Consider the following 20,733-nt stretch of genomic DNA (forward strand, 5'->3'; position numbering starts at 1 on the left):
GTTCTTTGTTCTCCTATAGATTTGGTGTCTGTGGATGGTTGTAGCTATAATTGTGTCATTTACATATCTCAGCTTCCACCCATCAATATGCTCAGAAGAGAAGAATGCTACGAATTGCAATAGAGCATTTTAAAAAGGCTCTTTCAGCATTTCATCACCTAACATGGAGATTTTTATTTATGTAAGCAAGTCAAAGGCAAAGAAAAAAACTCCATAAATTGTTCCTTTTTAAGAATTATTTTATCGAGGTCCTAATAGTTTATCTACTAATTATTCTTACAAATGTATGACTAAATCATTTCTTTGAGGTTAAGAAAAGAAAAAATTATGTTTTCTGAAAGTTATGAGGTATTCTGGGTAAGCATAATCATCAGAGAATACCACAAATAGCTTTGGATGTTGTGTATCATCTACTACAGAGTAAAACAGATCTGTAAGATTCTCGAGGGTTCCTTGATGGAGGGGTAATTATTCCTGCACGTCTACGTGTGTAGATTCCTGTCAGTACTCTCACCATATAAATATGCTTTCTCCCACTGCTGTCTGGTCTGGAGTATTTATCATTAGCAGAATAACCAGCATCAACAGAAAAACAGATTCCGTTTCCGTAGATTGTAGCTTTAAAGAGAAAGATAAGAGCCTTCCTAACAATATAAAATTATCATAGTATGTAGAACCATGCACAAACCCAACAAAAATTTTTTAAAAATGAAGTTCTTGCCCACCAAAGCCACTATTCCTCGTTTCTAAAATTCACTCCATCTGTCCTTAGAAAGTTGCCAGTCTCCTTTCAGTGGAACACAGTGCATTCCATCCTGATGATGACAATATGGCTGCCATCTATGGTTCTACACTGCTTGGGTATGAAGAGTCAACACCAGAACTACTGTTCAGCTCATTCTGATCAGTCAGATTGCTCACTTCTTTACCATTCATCCCAGTATAACTGCAATTAAAGCCATGCTGATTGACATGCAGCACTGTGTCTGCATCTGTCGCTTGGAAGAGGAGTCTCTCATTATCTGTATGGACATTATTGGTGTCCACGTGGTTTTTCTTCACCTGGTAGCTCTTCCAGAGAAATACCTTCTGTATTCTCTAAATCTATAAATGATAAAAGGCAAAACATTTTGGAAATGACCTTAGAGCTCAGTATATTGTGTTTTTTGTAGATTTTAAAAAAAGCAATATGGAGAAGGAGGAGAAGGGTAAAAGGTGGAGAAGGTAGAGGATGGGGAGAAGGGGGAGGCTGGGAAGGTAGGGAAGTGGGGAGGTAAAGGAAAAGGAGAATATAATGCAAATAAAGAGCATATTCAGACAGTAGGTACCTTTCTGCCTTTAGAAAAAGGATAGCCTAAAAGTATCTATACTATGTAATTGTGCCTATTTTTATCTATTTTACAAAACAGAACTTATAATTCATATGGAAATGTTTACCTATGTACATTCCCTGGAATTCCTGGAGATTCACTGACAATCAAATTCCTACTCAAAAATTTGTGATCATTCAACTATTATTGCCTCAAATCATTCTGATCTCCAAACCCATTCCATGTGTCTTCTTCCCAGTAATGGTGTTTTTCTGCATTGCTCCAATTATGGTCATAAATCACCTCATAATTGCCTAATCTAATGACTATTTCTTTCTAGACCCTCAATGACATTTCAAACCATGAACACCTCCCTCCTTAAAACTTTGTCTTTCTTTACCTTTTTTCAAAATATAATTCTCTATGGGTTCTTCTTCCTTCTAGAAAATGAATGTAACATAAATTCAATAATCATTTATGAACATCTACTATGAATCAAGCCCTGTGTTGGGTCTCTGCCCTCGAGGAACTTCTAGTTTAATGGAGGAGAAAGACAAGAAAACAAATCACTACCCCTCACAAAGATAAGGTATGGGTTAGGAGAACACACACGGACTACGAAAGCCTAAGAAAGGGATCCAGATAATCTATGTCTAGAGAGGGAGGAGGAATCTGAGGAAACGATGTTCTAGAAACAAAGGAAGAATAGAGGTTCAAGAAGAATGGAGTGGATACCTGTAGCAGATGCTGAGGAGAACCCAAGTATTAAAAGCAGGAGAGAAAGCTATTTTGCTGAGTGATGGAGGCCTCAAGGAGAGTGATGAAGGTTTGGAATGGGAATGCATCAGGAAACTGACTGGAGGAAGCAATGAAGGATTCCAGGCACCTGGAGGGTTCAGCCGTTAGGGAATATGAACTAGTAATGATGTTATCTAGGAGCAGGAGGAGAGAAGGTAGGTTATGGAACAAATCCAAAGTTGGGATGTTTCAAAATGGGTGCGATAGAAGGACAAGAGCCAAGAGAGTTGCAGATATGGGGTAAACACGATTGAAGCGAGGTTCTTGTACACTCAACAGCTTTTCACATCACGAAGCATCTCCTCCTTTAAATTCTGTCCTTTCTGCAGGAGTCTCTCTCTTCTGATTCTCCTTCTTTTTTTTTTTTTTTTTTGTGAGGACGATCAGCCCTGAGCTAACATCTGCTAATCCTCCTCTTTTTTGCTGAGGAAGACTGGCCCTGGGCTAACATCCATGCTCATCTTCCTCTACCTTATATAGGACGCCGCCACAGCATGGCCTGACAAGCAATGCTTTGGTGCGCGCCCGGGATCCGAACCCAGGCCGCCAGCAGCGGAGTGTGCACACTTAACCACTATGCCACAAGGCCGGCCCTTGATTCTCCTTCCTCTTAAGGAATTAAGTTCATTCATTCAATTAAGTTTTTTCAGTAAGTATTGTGTCCTACTGCATGCTAGGCACTGTGCTAAGTACTGGGAATGCAGAGATGAGTAAGATGTGATCCAACTTAAGCCCACTATCTAATGGGGGAGTTAGGCATGTGATGGGTTATCAAAGCACAATTTCATAAGTGCTCTAATGTAGTTAAGTTCATAGTTTAACGAAAGCAGCTGCTAGATTTTAAATTACCAGGATGCCACACCCCGCTCTGGTATACATGGTATGACAATAACCTTCTATACTTTACTGGCTAATATTTTTTTTTTTTTTTTTTTTTTTTTTTTGTGAGGAGATCAGCCCTGAGCTAACATCCGCCAATCCTCCTCCTTTTTTGCTGAGGAAGACGGCCCTGGGCTAACATCCGTGCCCATCCTCCTCCACTTTATATGGGACGCCGCCACAGCATGGCTTACCAAGCAGTGCGTCGGTGCGCGCCCGGGATCCAAACCAGCGAACCCCGGGCTGCCGCAGCGGAGCGCGTGCACTTAACCGCTTGCGCCACCGGGCCGGCCCCCTACTGGCTAATATTTTTATGTGGCATAGTGGACATTGTGGGAATCTCTGAACATCCATTCCACTTCATCCCTCTTGTGCTTGGATACAGTTGGCCCTGTTTATAGTTCTAGGATGGAGTCTAATTGGGTTAAATCAATCATGGTACTCTCATGATGGCAGCACACAATGATGGGATCCAATAGCCCAGGTCCAAGCCAATGGAATATGGCACTCCCCTGACACTGACCAGTTGGAGTGGTCCACTCAACACAAAGCCTGGGACTCTTATCCAGTGGTTGTGGGATAGGACACAGTTTCTCTGCTGTGAGATGTGAATGGGGGAAACAGAGACCCCCTGATTGCCACCAGCAGCCTCCTATAATCATCAAGGGAGTGCAGTCTTCAGATAAAGCTGATACTGTGGACAGCAAAGCCAGAGGAACCAGATCTATGACATCATTGAGCCACTGGATCAAATCGCTTCAAAGATGATCTTCCTGCTAGACTTTCCATTAATTTTCAATACATTTCTTGTTGAATCAGTTTGAGTGGGTTTGTAAATTATAAGTAAAAGTATTCATACATATACATGTGACTTTGGGAATCTCCTTCATTACTGCTAATGAATGAACTATAAGATTTGAAGTCTATGGAGCTTGAGTGAGTCCAGTTAAAATTAATATAGTAAGGGGCCATCCCTGGTGGCCTAGCAGTTGGGTTCAGCGTGCTCTGCTTTGGCAGCCCAGGTTCAGTTCTCGGGCATGGACTTTCACCAGTCACCTGTCAGTGGCTGTGCTGTGGCAGCGGCTCATACATAAAAAAAAAAAAGAAGAGGAAGATTGGCAATAGATGGTAGCTCAGGGAGAATCTTCCTCAGCAAAAAAAAAAAACTGAATACAGTAAACTATAAAGGAAGGAAAAGTGTTATAGAGTGTTAAGAAAAAAATGGCTTTCATGTTTGTTCTTCAATATTTAAAAGTAATTCTTTAATGTAAGAATTCTCTATTTTGTAGGAAGAACAAGTCTGAGAGAACTTGTCCTTCACAGTGTCATATTCTGACTGTCCAGGTTGTAGCTGGATCACACAGGACCACTGCTGATTCACGTCAGTCCAGTGTACAGGAATATCATCTGGAAAGTCAGCATTTGGTGAAACCGTGACATCCATTTCCAGGGTTGTCTGAAAATCAGGGCACTTCCTACGCTCTTGTTTCTCATTCATCTCATCCCGGGCTTTGAAAAAAAAAAAGCTACACATTTCATAGTTGCTTATTTTATTCTTGTCAATTTGGTAAACAGACAAAGTTAATGCTTCTGACACTAATATGATATACGTTAATTAATGGTCTAGCTAAAATATTTTTAGATAAACTTAGATTCACTATAGCTTGAAATTGTAATTTTCCCAGAAAATTCTATGGAATTCATTCCGTAAGAAACTGATATGCAAACACGAAAGCCAATTTATTGATGTTTTCAATTTTATCAGTTTTATTTAGTGTGGTTCTTTATTATTTTTCCTTTGAAACATGATGACCCTGCTAAAGATATTATAGCATGTTGTTCTGTACCCCATCTTCTACGCTGAGTAAACACTATGTAAAGAACATAGTCGAAGTGCCTGGGAGGTGGGACAGTGGGAAGAAACAGTGGTTTCAACCCATGGTGGTTAAAATACTGTACTTGTGAAGTTTTACTAAATCATATAACCTTGTAAAAGCATTATTAGGGCTTCTCTCAGGGCCTTTAAAAAAGCCCATGAATTGGGAGGTGAAGGAATCAGGGAGTGGGTCATTAGCATCATCCTCAACTAAGAAAATTATTGTGTGATGTGAGAGATGATGAGGAAAGTGTTCCTAGAAACTGTCAGCGGGATGAAGCTGAGCTTGTGGCTTGAGGACAGCGACTGCGTCTCACTTGTGATTTCATCCCCAGCAGCTTGCACAGGACCTGGGGAACAGCATTTCAATGTAATGAATACACGAATGAGGGGTCTATGGGAGACACCACAGTAAACCAGAAGGGGAGGTATTAGGGGTTTGGAAACTAAAAGGAAGCCTGAAACTGAACCTCCCCTGGAAGAAGACTTAGTAGGACGTGCTGACTCTGGAGGTCTGAGGGCTCCAGGAAGCAAGGGTGGCAGGAAGCTGGGAGCATCACGGCACCACCCAAGGAGGCAACTAGAAAACAACTCAAGAGGGGTGACGCTTTGCAAGGGATGATGGTGATGATGATGAGTTTGGACTGTGTTATAATTAAGTTTCTGGAACAGAGAAATGTCCCAGAGAAGATCCCGGAGAAGGCTAGAAATGCTGATTTGGGAGTCAGTGCAAAACGGTAGTTGAGATAATGAGAGTAAATGAATCCCCCAGAGGACAAAAAGAAGAGTGAGAAAACCAGGAAGTTAGGGTCCCAACATGGGAAGACACTTAGGGAACATAATACAAAGAAGAAAGATGGGTGAAAGGGGCAGAGGCCCCATAGGTGGCCCTCAGGTTCTGAAAGGCTGCCCACTCTCTGACTCACATCACTATTGCTGCCTAGACTCAGCATGGAGTTCATTTAGACTGAGACTGAGTCTAAAGGAATCTGGATTATTCAGAATCTTTGAGTGATGATGATACTGGCTCAAGACAAGGTTGACATGAGGGAAGCCATTGTAGGAAAAAAACCCTATTGTAAATTTGAATGACCTCTGACAAACTAACCCAGCTGGATATGCACCCTCCAGGAGATCTAACTGCTTTGTTGATTTTACGATCCCTGCTTGTGCGTGTACCTCCCAGCTGCGATAAGATGGTAACTTTGTTCTTTTCAGTTCCTTAGGAATGTGATGACCTCCGAACAGAGAATCTATGCTAATAGCCATCATCAATGAAACTGAAAGATCTGGTGTGGCACTCCCAGTCTGTAACACCAGAAGGTGAACATTCCTAACCCCCTCCCCTATAACCCACTGGGCCTATATAACTGCTGCAAGACTTTGTGCCCCTTAAGATGGCTTTTTTCAGGCATTAGTCGGCTATCTTCCCTCTTGCTAGCAAGCTGTAATAAAAAGTCCTTTTTCTCCTACCACCTTGCCTCTTGACTATTGGCGTGTCCTGTGGTGAGCAGAAGGCCCCACACTGGGTGGTAACAAGGAGAGGCTGCAAACCTGTTCTGATGGCTGGAAGGGAAACAGATGTGTACTTCCTTTGTTCACACTCTTCTAGAAAACTGGAGACCATTTTCCTGACATCATTTTCCCCAAGAACATGCATTATTATCTTGCACACTAGGTATCCACCTTGTGTAACTATAAAATCTCTGTGAGCCACTGTAGCTGAAAAAAAAGGAAAAAATTGAAACACACATAGCACATACTTACTGGAAGCAACACTTTGATCACTGAGAAATGAAAATAGCTGACATCAGCAAAAGTCAAGAAGATTCCTGACTCCAGCCTCCCTCCACCCAGCTGGTTTCATTCACTGGGACTGTGACAGCCTCATTTTCTTTACAATCAGGATTCTTTAACTCAGCAGCTACATTGTTGAATATTTGAGGTGCTTTCAAAGGCACTCTGCCTGCGTTAGTCCACTCAACCCTCCAAACAAGCCTGTGAGGCAGGTTCTGTTTCCTCCATTTCACAGATTAAATGGAGGCACAGAGAGGTAAGCTCAGTAGCCTAAGATCGCCCAGGATCTGAACTCCCACTCTACTTTCCAGAAGAGTAATTATGGGCTCATTCCACCAGATGAAATTTTCAAGGGGGTAAAAGCAATGTGTTCTATGGTGTGGAGGTGTGAAAGGATGACAATTTCCCCCTCCCTCAGGACCCCGAGAGCTCTTAAGCACTAATGGAAATTACCAGGGCTGCTTTAAGGCCCTTTTGTACCCTGAATAAGGCAGGGATCCAGCAAACGGAGGAGGAGGAGAGTGGGTCCCTGCCTACATCACCCTCCTGCTGGGCTCCCATTGCCCAGGCACTCCCTGCTGCCCCTCTGGTGTCCCACTGGCCCTTTCCTCCCAGGCAGCCTCCTTAGGCTTTCCCAGCTTGTCCAGCCCAGCTTCCTTCTCTGCTTCTGCCTTCTAAGGGACAGCTAGCTCTTCCATTGCACAGAACCCTGCTAACATCCTCACGCTGGTGATCAATATTTCCTTCTTCTGATCTCTCTTCATGGATTTATTCCTCCAGAGAAAGTGTCTTAATCAGAGGAGGGCTATTGAAGTAGGAGTTTCAGGCACGATAGCAGAGCAAGTTGTGGGAACGTGTTGTCAAACGTAGGACACTATGACTTTGTTGGGGAAGAGAGAGAATCCCCCTCCACACTTTCCCTTAAGGTTCTTATGGCTGGCCAAATAATTAATACAGGTTAGCAGGACAACATAATACCAAGTTTAATAACATGTATACATGGGAGAAACCAGGGAAACTGAGTTTCTCAACACAATGGCAGAGATTCTCATCTTAAATACTATCTTCAGCTAAAGACAAAGGAGGATGTTGGGGGTGGGAGGAGTCAGTTACGGGAGATTACCAGAAAAGCACAGTAAACAAGGGTAAGGTTGTTATGCAGACTTAAGGCCTCAACTTCCACATTCATAAGTTTCTACAGATGAGGTCATCCCTCTCTTCCCGGTACAGAGAGGGCGATACATTTACAAATGGAGATTTCCCTTATAAATGTAAATGTTTGTCTGGCAACTCTTTTCAGGGCCACCTAGAGAATGTGGCCTGGGAGAGTCAGAATTTTTGATGAGAGGGGTTTGATGCCTTTCCTACTGTAATATCTATTTTACATTATATTACAGCCATCATATGGTAGTCGCTCCTTCCTGAAACAGGTCTTCTACGTTAAATTCTTTAGGCAGTTTGGGGGAGGTGAAATGTCCATCAGAGAAAATAATCAAAGTAAAGAGATATATTTCAGGGTGGTCACTTTTGATCTTCCAAAACTTCTTCAAATCACACTCACAGCTGAGTGTCTACTTGGCAAGGCATGAGTCCCGGTTTTGAAGGATAAATATTTTATGGGCACTCTTACAAGTTCTCCACAGTGATATCATAAAAAGTAAATATTTGGTCTTTGTCCTTGGTTGCTGGTTCAGACTTCCTAGAACCTTTGGAATCTCCTGAGTGATGAGTGTATTGATACACTAACAAGATGACTCCTAGAGGGTGTGGGATGAGATAGCTTCAGAATGGGGCTGGTCTCCAGAGATACCCAGCCAAGATTAGAGGATTAGAACTCTCAGCCTCAGCCCTTGACCTCCAGGGTCAATCACAATTCCAATGATTTAATCAATCTTGCCTTGTAATGAAACCTCCATAAAACCCCTAAACAACAGGGGTTAGGAACTTCCTCGTTGGTAAACACATCTAGGTGCTAGAAGGGTGGTGTGCCTGGAAAGCACATGGAAGCTCTGTGCCCCTTCTCCCATACCTTGCCCTACACAGCTGCTTAAATACATTTCTAGGTCCAAGATGGAGCCGCCCCTGGCCCTGGTACCATGTCAGCAAGACAAACTTTCAAATTAAACTTTTGTTTTCCTGTAAATGCTCTCCTTGACTGAAACACAGGATGTCTCTCAGCCAATCCCTAAATGCCAAGCCAACTCTGGGCTCTATACTTATTTCCTTGTTCCTTGATCTTTCTAGACAAGGTCAGATATGCAACCCCAGCCAAGCATCCTCAATTGCCCCATTTCCTCTTCTCATGCTCTATGAACTGGCTCTTGCCCAAAATCCCTCAGGAATAGTGCTCACTGCTAGAGAGGCACCGTACTCCTCAGTCCATGGATTGTCTTCTCTTGAATAAAGGACCTCAAACTCATTCTAAATTGTTTTAGCTTTGTCATTGGACACATTTCTTCCATTTGGCTGTTCCTGAGTTGTATCCTTTATAATAAACTGGGAAATGTAAGAAAAGTGTTTTTCTGGGTTCTGTGAGTTGTTCTAGTGACTTGTCAAACCTGAGAAGGGGGTTGTGGGAAACCCTGAATTTATAGCCAGTCCATTAGAAGTACAGGCGGCCCCTGGGACTTGCAAAGACCCTGGGTGTTTGAAGTGGGGGCAGTCTTGGGGGACTGAGCCCTTTGACTTGTGGAATCTGGTGCTAACTCTGGTTAGATAGCAGAATTGGAGAATTGGTTGGTGTCAGAAAACACCTCAGAACCACCCAGCCTTCCACATTCATTCATAAAAGGATTAGAGGTCAGCTACATGATATGCTGTATGAAGCAGAACAAGATTGGGCAAAATAAAAGATGATTTGTACAGCACTTTACAGTTTACAAAGCTTTTTACATTCATTGTTCCTTCTGATCCTCACAACCACCTGTGGGAAAGCCATTACCAAACTCCTTGTGAGTAAAATCATCTTATGGGTGAGAGAGGCAAAGCTCTTAGAGGTCAGAGGACATGTCCAGGATCCCTCAGTATATGGTAGAGCCTGGATTATTAGGACCCAGGCTTGGGTTCCTTTTAATACTCGGGAAGGAAGAGACAGAGGGGATGCTGGGAGAAAGGACTTCTCCCACACAGCCACCAAGTCACACCACCTATGTCTGCTCGCCCAGTGAACCGACCTTCTTCCCTAGCGCTCACCACCTACTCCCCCCTCATCCTCCCGTAGGTCCTCTCACCGTATTCTCAGCCCTCCAATTTTCAACAGGTTGTAGCCAAAAGTAACATGTGACCATACCTAGTACAGCACATTCGTTTTCCACAGCTTGTCCAGAACTTTCTATAATTGCTTTTGATGCCCCTAAATAAGACATGTTAATGGTAAAGGCATTAGTTAAAATTCAATATGTGGTTATAGCTTTTGTAGATTAGACTTTGTCCAACTCACCATTTTGTGCATAATCCATTGATGTCCTCCTCCCACAGAAAATCATCTTTTCTATGGCAACCTTCATTCCACGGTTGTGAATAAACAATCTGGTCCACAGCATGATGACACCACCCAGTAGCTAAATGTCTCCAGGGTGTGGACTTTACCATCTCGATTTGTACAGGGATGTTTTTGCAGTTATTGGAAATTTCTTGCATTCTATCTTATTATTTTATAAAATTGAATGAAGATACAAAAATAAAAGTTCTGATACTAATGAGAAGCATGTATCTCAAATCTGAAATAAAATGGAGCATTTTCCTTAAGTTCTTTGATTTTGTTGTTTAATTTTGTTTTGTTTTTCACCATTAGACATAGCTGGCTGGCTTCAGTCCAGTGAATCTTCTAGTCAAGGCTGTAGCTTCAGCACTTTGGTCACATCTAATGACAGCTGGGTGGAGTGGTTGGAAACATGGACTTTGGATTTGGACAGATTGGGTTGGAGTTGACTCCACCACTTACTGGCTAATACCTGACGAGTCAGTTCCTCATTTGTTACACAGAGTGCAGCATAGCATTTTCCTCACAGTTATTTGAACATTACAAGAGGTAATGGATGAAAATGCTTAGACAGGATCTGCACAAAGAAACTATTGAATAAATGTTAGTTATTTTATGATTATGAAGATCTGTCTATCTACCTGTAACTCCTTGATTATGTGTGTGTGTGTTATGAATTGTCTCTTTTTTAAAAATTCCTTTTTCAGTTCATTTGTTTTGGTCTCTGACTTTGCCATGGTGGAGGTTTTCCTCAAACATCGGGTGGTCTTTGCCATTCCATTCATGTTTAAGAGTGAGTTTGGAAGCTCCATGTGCAGGAGGCTGGCTGACCGGCAGTCTTCAGTGTAAGGTGAGCAGGCAGTAAGTACTGGACTTCAGGGCACTCCGCGTCTCCCCAGAAGGACCCTCCAATCTCATGCCTGGAGGGCATAAGCCCCTGTGCTGTTCTGGGAGCCCCGCAGGGACAGGGGCTCATTGCTCAGTACAGAGACTTCACTTAAACACTGTTTTCAGTCTAGCTCCCCACCCTCCCCTGTGCCTGATGCTCTAAGTCCAGAATCCTTAGAGAATAAATCTCCCATGTCTGGCTGGGGAAGAGCAAGGGAAGTGACTGGTGCATAGGATGGGGGATAGAATCAACAGGTCTCAGGGCTCCTGACATAGAATTTCATCCAATTCTGTTCTCATCTCTTTACTTGCCCCCTGCCTTCCCAGGTTCCTCCTGCCTCCATTCCTGTGTCTCTGGGGCAGCCATTCTCTCTAGCAGGTTCTCAGTCTTCTCCACTTCAGGTCAGTTACCTCCACTGGCTAGCTGCTTCCCATCTTCTAGATGTATGTTGCTGTCTCTTTTTCATTGTTGTTTTCCCTCCAACTCTCGTTTCCTTGTGGGTTTGTGCCCTTTTAGTTCATTTCCTGTCACTTTAATGGAGTTTCAAAAGGCGGCAGGGACAAAAGCATATGTCTAACTTACCATGTTTCAAATAACTGAAGGTTCTTTAGGTCTACATTTTGAATGACTGATAAATTGAATGGCTATTCTACAGACTCACTTCCACATAGTAAGTTCCATAATATTTTGTGATATAGAAAGTATTTAAACTTCTATTTCTATTTATGTTTTATCTTACCCTTTTAATTTAAAAATTAATCTTTTATAACATATAAAATATATTACCATAAGAGTATACGTATGTAAGTTATAAACAAATAGACGTATGTGGGGAGAGCATGCTCAAAAGTGTTACATCAATGGGGGTGGTCAAACATTTTAGGGAATATCAAGAAAGAAGGGTTGGATTTAGTTTTGGGTCACTATAGTGTAGAGAAGAGTTGAGTTACAGGAGGAGAGATGTGAGTACCAACTGAGTTACAAACAAAAGGAAATAAAAGTAGAAAAACTTAAAGCTTATTAAATTATAAGTGTGGAATTTTGATAGTTCAGAGCCGAAAAGGGGAGGAGAGCTGACATTGACTAAATGCGATACATCAGTTACACCCTGACTTTACATCAGTTATACCCCATCTACTGCTCCTCTGGGAAACAGGCATTTGACAGGCAGAAAAACTGAGGCTCAGAGAGGTTAAGTGATTTTTTCCAAGGTCACACAATGGTAAGTGGCATAGCCAGGATTCAAACCCAGGTCTTTCTGATTCCAGGGCCCGCATATTTTCTACAACACTCTGTCTACTCAGGGCAACATTAGCCACAATTCCCTCCCAGATATTAGTCATGATAATAGTTACAATCAAGTATATTGTTTAAATAAAGCACCTGATTTCAGATTAAATGTCTTTATTGTCTAGTTTACAATAACGTCTGTTTTTTCTTTTGTGATATCTCCAGGAGCAATCTGGAAAGTAATCGCACCAATTTTCATTTCATATGTTCCGAACTCAGGGTTAGAGACAGTCCCGAAGATACCTGAAAAGAAAGAAAGCGGATGAAGGGATAGCTGGCTTCTGGAGGAGGACAAACACTATGGAGCCCTATTCTCTTCCCGGTCCTCTCTCCCCCGACATAAATCCAAACATTACCTTGTCTCCTCGCCTGTTAAACTGCTGGGTTTTCTTTTTTAAGGAATTAGAAAAGAATGCTTTGTGGCAGTAGGAATATCTATATTTTTTGAGTTAAACAGGGTGAGGCAGAACCATCTGATTCGACCATCTGTTCGTTTGCAAAAGTCGCTGCGGCGTCACGAGAAAGGAGAGAGGGCAGAGTGCACTCTCATTCCACGCCGGCAACGTCTCTGAGAGATTCTTTTTTTTTGTTTTCCAGCTTTATTGAAGTATTATTGACAAATAAAAATTGTCTATATTTAAGGTGTACAATGTGATGTTCTGATATACGTATTCATTGTGAAATGATTACCACAATTGAGCTAATTAACACACACATCACCTCACATAGTTACCTCTGTGGGGGGGGGGTGAGGACACTTGAGATGTAGTCTCTTAGCAAATTTCAAGTATACGGTGCATTGTTATTAACTATCGTCCCCATGCTGCATATTAGGTCTCCAGAACTTATTCATCCTGTAACTGAAGCTTTCCACTTCTGGGACAATCTTTTATTACAATTTTACAGAAAGGAAAATGGTCTCAGAGTGGCTAGGTTATCTGTCCAATGTGAAACAATGGCCCGCTAACTCCAAACGTGAGCTCTTCCTGCCGCTTCGCATCCTGCTGGGGTAGCGATACAAAGGCCACTCAGAGGAAATCACCTAGAACATGTTGGCATATTACTATCCACTCTACACTCCGAGGCTTTACAACTTAGATATGCCATTTCTACTCGCCCCTTAAACTCTTTAGATTTCCCCTTCCACATTTACACAGTGGAAGCAGAACCACCTGCTCATGGGCCATTGTTTAGGTTGAATAACATACTATATATGAAAGCAATCAGTAAAGTTTAGTGTGCCATGCACATTCTAGGTATCTTTAGTTATCATCTTAGAAACTCTGCCTCATCACCAACGATTTGGTTCACGTCAATATGACTTATTCTTTGTGTGCCCGGACAATGGAACACGCTCTAACACCTCCTCTATCACTGATTTGGTATTCATGTCAATTTGTCTCCTTCTGTTAGACTTCAACTAATACTGAAGAGTTACTAAACACAGGGAAATATTTCCTCAGCAGAACAACTTGACCAGACCTTGGGTATCTCCAGCCATGAGAATCCTCTCCTTGTTGAGACTTCTGCTCAATCATCTAGTAAATTCATCTAAAAATACCTGGAAATAGAAAGAAATGGGCCACAACAACATTCTATAAAAACATTAATCCAATTCTTTGGAATGTTCATCATCAGACATCAGTTAGGAACAACAATTCTCAATAGATTCCTCTTACCTCAGAGACTTTAATTAAAGGATTGTGGTTCAATCTAGGAATTTTCTCAATAAATACCAGAGCTGATTTACTTTATTTCATGGGAATACCACATTTCTATACCAAATGCCTGAGAATAACTAGAATTTAAAGAACAAAATTATCTCTCATGTCTTGTTTAAGTGCTAATGTTAGTAAGTTGTAGCCATTGCCCTTCAAGTCAGGTAATAAAAGGTAAGAATAACCACTTCTGCAACCAGTTTTGGGGCTTTCTGTGTGCTGGACACTTCAAATACATGCTCTCAATTCTCACAACTCTGAGAGGAGTTACTGCCATGCTCATTTTACACACGATGAAACTGAGATTCATAGAGGTTACCTCGCTCAGCCTTTAAGCGGCAAAACTGAATGCAAACCTTTGTTCTTTATTCTTTTATATTGTTTGCATTTTTGCTATGAGTATGCACACTTTATATAAAATTAATAGAACAGTTTTCAGTGGTGAAAATCAGATGTTAGTACTCAGAGTGGGCCAACCGGCTAAGGAGGATTCCTCAAGGAATGCCACCTTCCAAGGGCAGTGTCTGTGGTGAGCACTTGGTGAATGTGCCAACTGCTTCTCCACCACTGAATATGGTGATGGTATTTCTAGCTTTAGACCCTCATAGATGTTTATAGACTGGCTCTGTCTATCCAAATAACTAAATTCATTTTATTTTAATGCATGAAAGTGGCCCTTTATTTTATGTTTTCTGTTTTTTAATTTTATTTATTTTTTTTAGTGACATAACATTGATTTATAACAGTATATAAATTTCAGGTGTACATCATCATATTTCGATTTCTGTGTAGATTACACCATGTTCCCCACACAAAGACTATTTACCATCCATCACCATTTAGATGTGCCGTCACCCTTTGTGCCCTCCTCCCTCCCTTTTTCCTCTGCGTTAACCACCAATCTGTTCTCTGTATCTACGTGTTTTGTTATTGTTGTTGTTGTTGTTGTTTTTACCTTCTGTTTATAAGTGAGATCATACCGTATTTGACTTTGTCCCACTGAATTATTTTGCTTAGCATAATACCCTCAAGGTCCATCCACGTTGTTGCAAATGGCAAAATTTCAATTTTTTTATGCCTGAGTAGTATTCCATTGTGTATGTATACCACATCTTCTTTATCCATTCTTCCCTTGATGGGCACTTAGGTTGTTTCCAAGTCTTGGCTATTGTGAATAATGCTGCATTGAACATAGGGGTGCATGTATCATTATGGATTCCTGTTTTCATGTTCTTTGGATAAATACCCAGCAGTAGAAGAGCTGTAGGTTTATTCCTGGGCACCCAACTCTGTTCTATAGATCTGTGTGTCTGTTTCTGTGTCAGTACCATGCTGTTTTGGTTACTATAGCTTTGTAGTATATTTAGAAATCAGAGAGTATGATACTTTGAGCTTTGTTCTTTTTTCTCAGGATTCCTTTGGCTATTCAGGGTCTTTGTTGTTCCATATAAATATTAGGATTCTTTATTCTATTTCTGTGAGAAGTGTCATTGGAACTTTGATAGGGTTTGCATTGAATCTGTGGATTGCTTTAGGAAGAATGGACATTCTAACTATATTAATTCTTCCAATCCTAGAACACGGATTATCTTTCCATTTCTTTGTGTCTGCTTCAATTTCTTTCAACAGTGTTTTGTAGTTTTTAGTGTACAGGTCTTTCACCTCTTTGGTTAAGTTTATGCCTAGGTATTTTATTCTTTTTGTTGCAAATTAAATTAAGAATACAATCCCATTTACAATTGCAGCAAAAAGAATAAATGCTACTTTGTTGTTAGTGTATAGAAACGCAACTGATTTTTGTATGTTGATTTTATATCCTGCAACTTTACTGTATTCATTTATTATTTCCAATAGTTTTTTGGTGGATTCTTTAGGGTTTTCTATATATAAAATCATGTCATCTGCCAATAATGACAGAATCACGTCTTCCTTTCCAATTTGGATCCCTTTTATTTCTTTTTCTTGCCTGATTGCTTTGGCTAGTACTTCTAATACTATGTTTAATAAGAATGGCAAAAGTGGGCATCCTTGTCTGGTTCTTGTTCCTGGCGGGATAGCTTTCAGCTTTTCTTCAGTCAGTATGATATTAGCTGTGGGTTTGTCATATATGCATTTATTATGTTGAGGTACTTTCCTACTATACCCATTTTATTCAGAGTTTTTATCATAAATGGATGCTGTATCTTGTCAAATGCTTTCTCTGGATCTATTGAGATGATCGTGTGATTTTTATTTTTCATTTTGTTAATGTGGTGTATCACATTGATTGATTTGCAGACGTTGAACCAGCCCTGCCTCTTTGGAATAAATATCACGTGATCAGGGTGTATGATTTTTTAAATTTATTGTTGTATTCAATTTGCTAGTATTTTGTTGAGGATTTTTGCATCAATGTTCATCAGTGATATTGGCCTGTAATTTTCTTTTTTGTGTGTTGTCCTTGTCTGGTTTTGCTATCAGGGTAATGTTGGCCTCATAGAATGAGTTAGAAAGCATTCCATCTTCTTCAATTTTTTGGAATAGTTTGAGAAGGATAGATATTAAATCTTCTTTGAATGTTTGGTAGAATTCACCAGGGAAGCCATCTGGTCCTGGACTTTTATTTTTTGGAAGGTTTTGATTACTCTTTTGATATCCTTACTGGTGATTGGTCTATTCAAATTCTCTATTTCTTCTTGATTCAGTTTTGGAAGGTTGCATGATTCTAAGAATTTATCCATTTCTTCTAGGTTATCCAAGTTGTTGGCGTTTAGCTTTTTGTAGTATTCTCCTATAATCTTTTGTATTTCTGAGGTGTCTGCTGTAATTTCTCCTCTTTCATTTCCGATTTTATTTATTTGAGCCTTCTCTCTTTTTTCTTGGTGAGTCTGGCTAAAGGTTTGTCAATTTTGTTTATCTTTTCAAAGAACCAGCTCTTAGTTTCATTGATATTTTTCTACATTGTTTTTTTTAGTCTTTATTTCATTTATTTCTGCTCTGGTTTTTATATTTCCTTTCTTCTACTGATTTTGGCCTTCTTTTTCCAGTTCCTTTAGGTGCAATGCTACATTGATTCTTTGAGCTTTTTCTTTTCTTTTTTTTTTTTTTTTTTGGTCAAGGAAGGCCTTTATTGCTATGACTTTCCTCTTAGAATCCCTTTTGCTGTATCCCATAAATTCTGGCATGTCATATTTTCATTTGTCTCCAGGTATTTTTTTATTTTGATTTCTTCATTGACCCGATCATTGTTCAGTAGCATTTTGTTTAATCTCCACATATTTGTGGCTTTTCTGATTTTCTTCCTATAGTTGATTTCTAGTTTCATACAGTTGTGGTCAGAAAAGATGCTTGGTATTATTTCAGTCTTCTTATATTTATGGAGACTTGTTTTGTGGCCTAATGTGTAATCAATCATGCAGAGTGTTCCATGTGTATTTGAAAAGAATGTTTAGTCTTCGGTTTGGGGATGGATTGTTCTGTATATATCTACTAAGTCCATCTGGTCTATTGTGTCACTTAACGCCAATGTTTCCTTACTGTTTGGATGATCTATCCATTGGTGAAAGTGGAGTGTTAAAGTCCCCTACTATTATTGTGTTACTGTCTATTTCTCCTTTTATGTCTGTTAATAATTGCTATATATTTAGGTGCTCCTACATTGGGTGCATAGATATTTACAAGTGTTATATCCTCTTGTTGGATTGTTCCCTTGATCATTATGTAGTTCCCTTCTTTGTCTCTTGTTACAGTTTTTGCTTTAAATTCTATTTTATCTAATGAAAGTATTACTACCTCAGCTTTCTTTTCATTGACACTTGCATGGAGTATCTTTGTTCATCCCTTCACTTTCACTTTGTGAGTGTCTTTAGGTCTGAAGTGTGTCTCTTGTATGCAACATATATCTGGGTCTTTTTTTAATCCAATCAGCCACCCTATGCCTTTTGATTGGAGCATTTGGTCCATTGACATTTAAAGTAGCTATTGATAAGTATGTACTTTTTACCATTTTGATACTTCTTTCCTGGGCGTTTTAGTAGTTCTTCTCTGTTCCTTTCTTCTTCTCTTGCTCTCTCCCCTTGTAGTTTGATGGCTTTCTTTAGTAATATGTTTGTGTTCATTTCTCTTAATTTTTTGTGTATTTATTGTAGGTTTCTGGTTTGGGATTACCATGAGATTCATATATAATAACCTATGTATATAGCAATCTATATTAAGTTGATGGTATCTGAACTTTGGCCTCTTGCTAAAAGCTCTACTCTCTTACTCCCCTCCTCCCACAATTCATGTTTTTGGTACCATATTTAACCTCTTTTTTGTACATGTGTATCTATTACTGTCATATCATGGAAATAGATAATTTTAGTACTTTCATCTTTTGACCTTCATAATACCTTCATAAGTGGTTGATCTGCTACCTTTGCTGTATATTTGCCTTTACCAGTGGTTTTATTGTTTTGTTTTTGATAATTTTCTTATTCCTATTTGTCGTCTTTTCTTTTTCCACTTTCTCCTTAGCGTTTCTTGCAAGGCTGGTTTATTGGTGATAAACTCCTTTAGTTTTTGCTTATCTGAAAAACTCTTTATCTCTCCTTCCATTCTGAATGATAACCTTTCTGGGCAGAGTATTCTCGGCTGTAGGTTTTTTCCTTTCAGCACTTTAAATATGTCATGCCACTCCCTTCTAGCCTGTAAGCTTTCTGCTGAGAAGTCAGCTGATAGCCTTATGGGGTTTCCTTTGTATGTAACTTGTTGCCCTTCTCTTGCATCTTTTTGGATTCTCTCTTTATCTTTAATTCTTGACAATTTAATTATAGAGTGTCTTGATGTGGGCCTCTTTGGATTCATCTTGTTTGGCGCTTTCTATGCTTCCTGCACCTAGGTGTACTAAGGAAGTTTAGGTCAGGAAAGTTTTCTGCTATTATTTCTTTGAATATATTCTCTGCCCCTTTGTCTCTCTCTTTTCCTTCTGGGACACCTATAATATGGACATTAGTGTGCTTGATGTTGTCCCAGAGGTCCTGTAGACTGTTCTCATTCTTTTAAATTCTTTTCTCTTTTTTCCATTCAGCTTGGGAGATTTCCTCCAGTCTTTTGTCCTGCTCGCTGATCCATTCTTCTGTAACATCAACTCTGCTATTGATTCCCTCTAGTGAATTCTGCATTTCCATTACTGTAGTCTTCATTTCTGATTGGTTCTTTTTTATATTTTTCAATTTTTTGTTGAAGTTCTCACTGTGTTCATCTATTCTTCTCCCAAGATCAGTAAGCATCCTTATGACTATTAGTTTGTACTCTTTATCAGGCAGATTGTTTACCTCTGTTTCATATAGTTCTTTTTCTGAGAATTTGTCCTGTTCTCTTATTTGCAACATATTCCTTTGTCTCTTCATTTTGCCTCTTTCTCTGTGCTTCTATCTATGTATTAGGTAGATCAGCTACATCTCCCAATCTTGGAGAAGTGGCCTTATGTAAGAGATGCTTTATGAGGCCCAGCAGTGTGCTTCCCTCTCATCACCAGTTCCAAATGTTCCAGGAGTGTCCCCTGTGTGGGCTACATATGTCCTTCTGTAGTGGCAGGGCTGCTCTTGCTGCAGGTGCCTGGGGAGGCTAGGCTGTCCCCCTGGACAACTGGTTGTAATACTCAGCTACATGCTGCTATGGTCCCTTCAGTCACCTTATTGGGCAGGGGGAGCCCTGCACAGTTGGCTGCAAGGTTTAATAGCACATTCCTGCTGTAGTTTTCCTGTTAAGTGAGTAGGGCCCCAGGGTGGCTGATTGCTAGGCTTAGGGGCTTACAATTGCTGTAAGCCTCCAGCCTGCAAGGCTGTTGTCAGCTCTCTCAGTAGTGCCGCTTGGTGAGGTTTGCCCCAGACATGGCAGCACACAATTGTTTCAGGCATTGGAAGGTAGGGCTGATCCTCTACGTGGTTGTTTGAGAAGCACAAGTCTGCTGCAGCTGAGAAGCCCCACTGTCCCATGGGCCCACACACACTGTCAACACAGTCCTGCCCTGGGTGCACTCCCTGCCCTGCAGAAGCAGACCCACTCACCCACTGCAGAGGTCCCACACACCCTGCCTATGTGGGCCCACAAGTTGACAGAGGGCTTGCTGTTGGATGGGGCCAGTCCCTAGAGTGGGCTGCCTGCCCTGGCTGAGCTGGATTAGATCTACGCTCTAGTGGGTAGGGCAGACCCCTGTGCTAGCAGGCCAGGGGAAGAACTCCAATAGTGTCTGCCAGCATCTGTGTCAGCACACTTATACTAGGTCACAATAATGGCAGCCGCCCATGTCTCAGTCCCTGGGGAGGTGGTCCCAGCCACCTCCTGCCTTGTTGAGATGTACCCAAAGCCTATCAAGTGAGTCTCTTTTCACCAAAGGACTGTGTACCTACCTTTCTAGTAATTTTAGGTTGCTTTCTGAAATGGGTGAATTTGTGCATGGGCTCTTTAAGAGCACGCTTTTCTTTCTCTTGTAGCTTTCTTTCTCAATAGCTTTTCTAGGAGTATTGCTCATTGTATTTAATAACCAGCCAAGCTAGATATTATGACACTCAATTCAGTTGTGCTGAGTTCAAAAGCTGCTTCTTATGGCAAAGCTCTGCCACTGAGATCCACTGCTCCTCCAGGGAAAGCTTTGTACCTTCAGATTGCTCCAGGCCGTGAAGCCCTGTGGCTAGAATATGGCTTTTTTCTCTCCAGAGAGGAATTTCTGCTTC

The 20,733-nt window shown here is 40.8% G+C and overlaps 1 pseudogene; it reads right to left on the reverse strand.

Annotated features, from left to right (window-relative positions):
- Positions 1-309: 309 nt before the first annotated feature.
- On the reverse strand, positions 310-14,840 carry LOC131415078 (protein mono-ADP-ribosyltransferase PARP15-like; annotated as a pseudogene).
- Between the last annotated feature and the right edge of the window lie 5,893 nt (positions 14,841-20,733).

Source organism: Diceros bicornis, chromosome 15 (assembly GCF_020826845.1).
Source record: "Diceros bicornis minor isolate mBicDic1 chromosome 15, mDicBic1.mat.cur, whole genome shotgun sequence".
Lineage (NCBI taxonomy): Eukaryota > Metazoa > Chordata > Mammalia > Perissodactyla > Rhinocerotidae > Diceros > Diceros bicornis.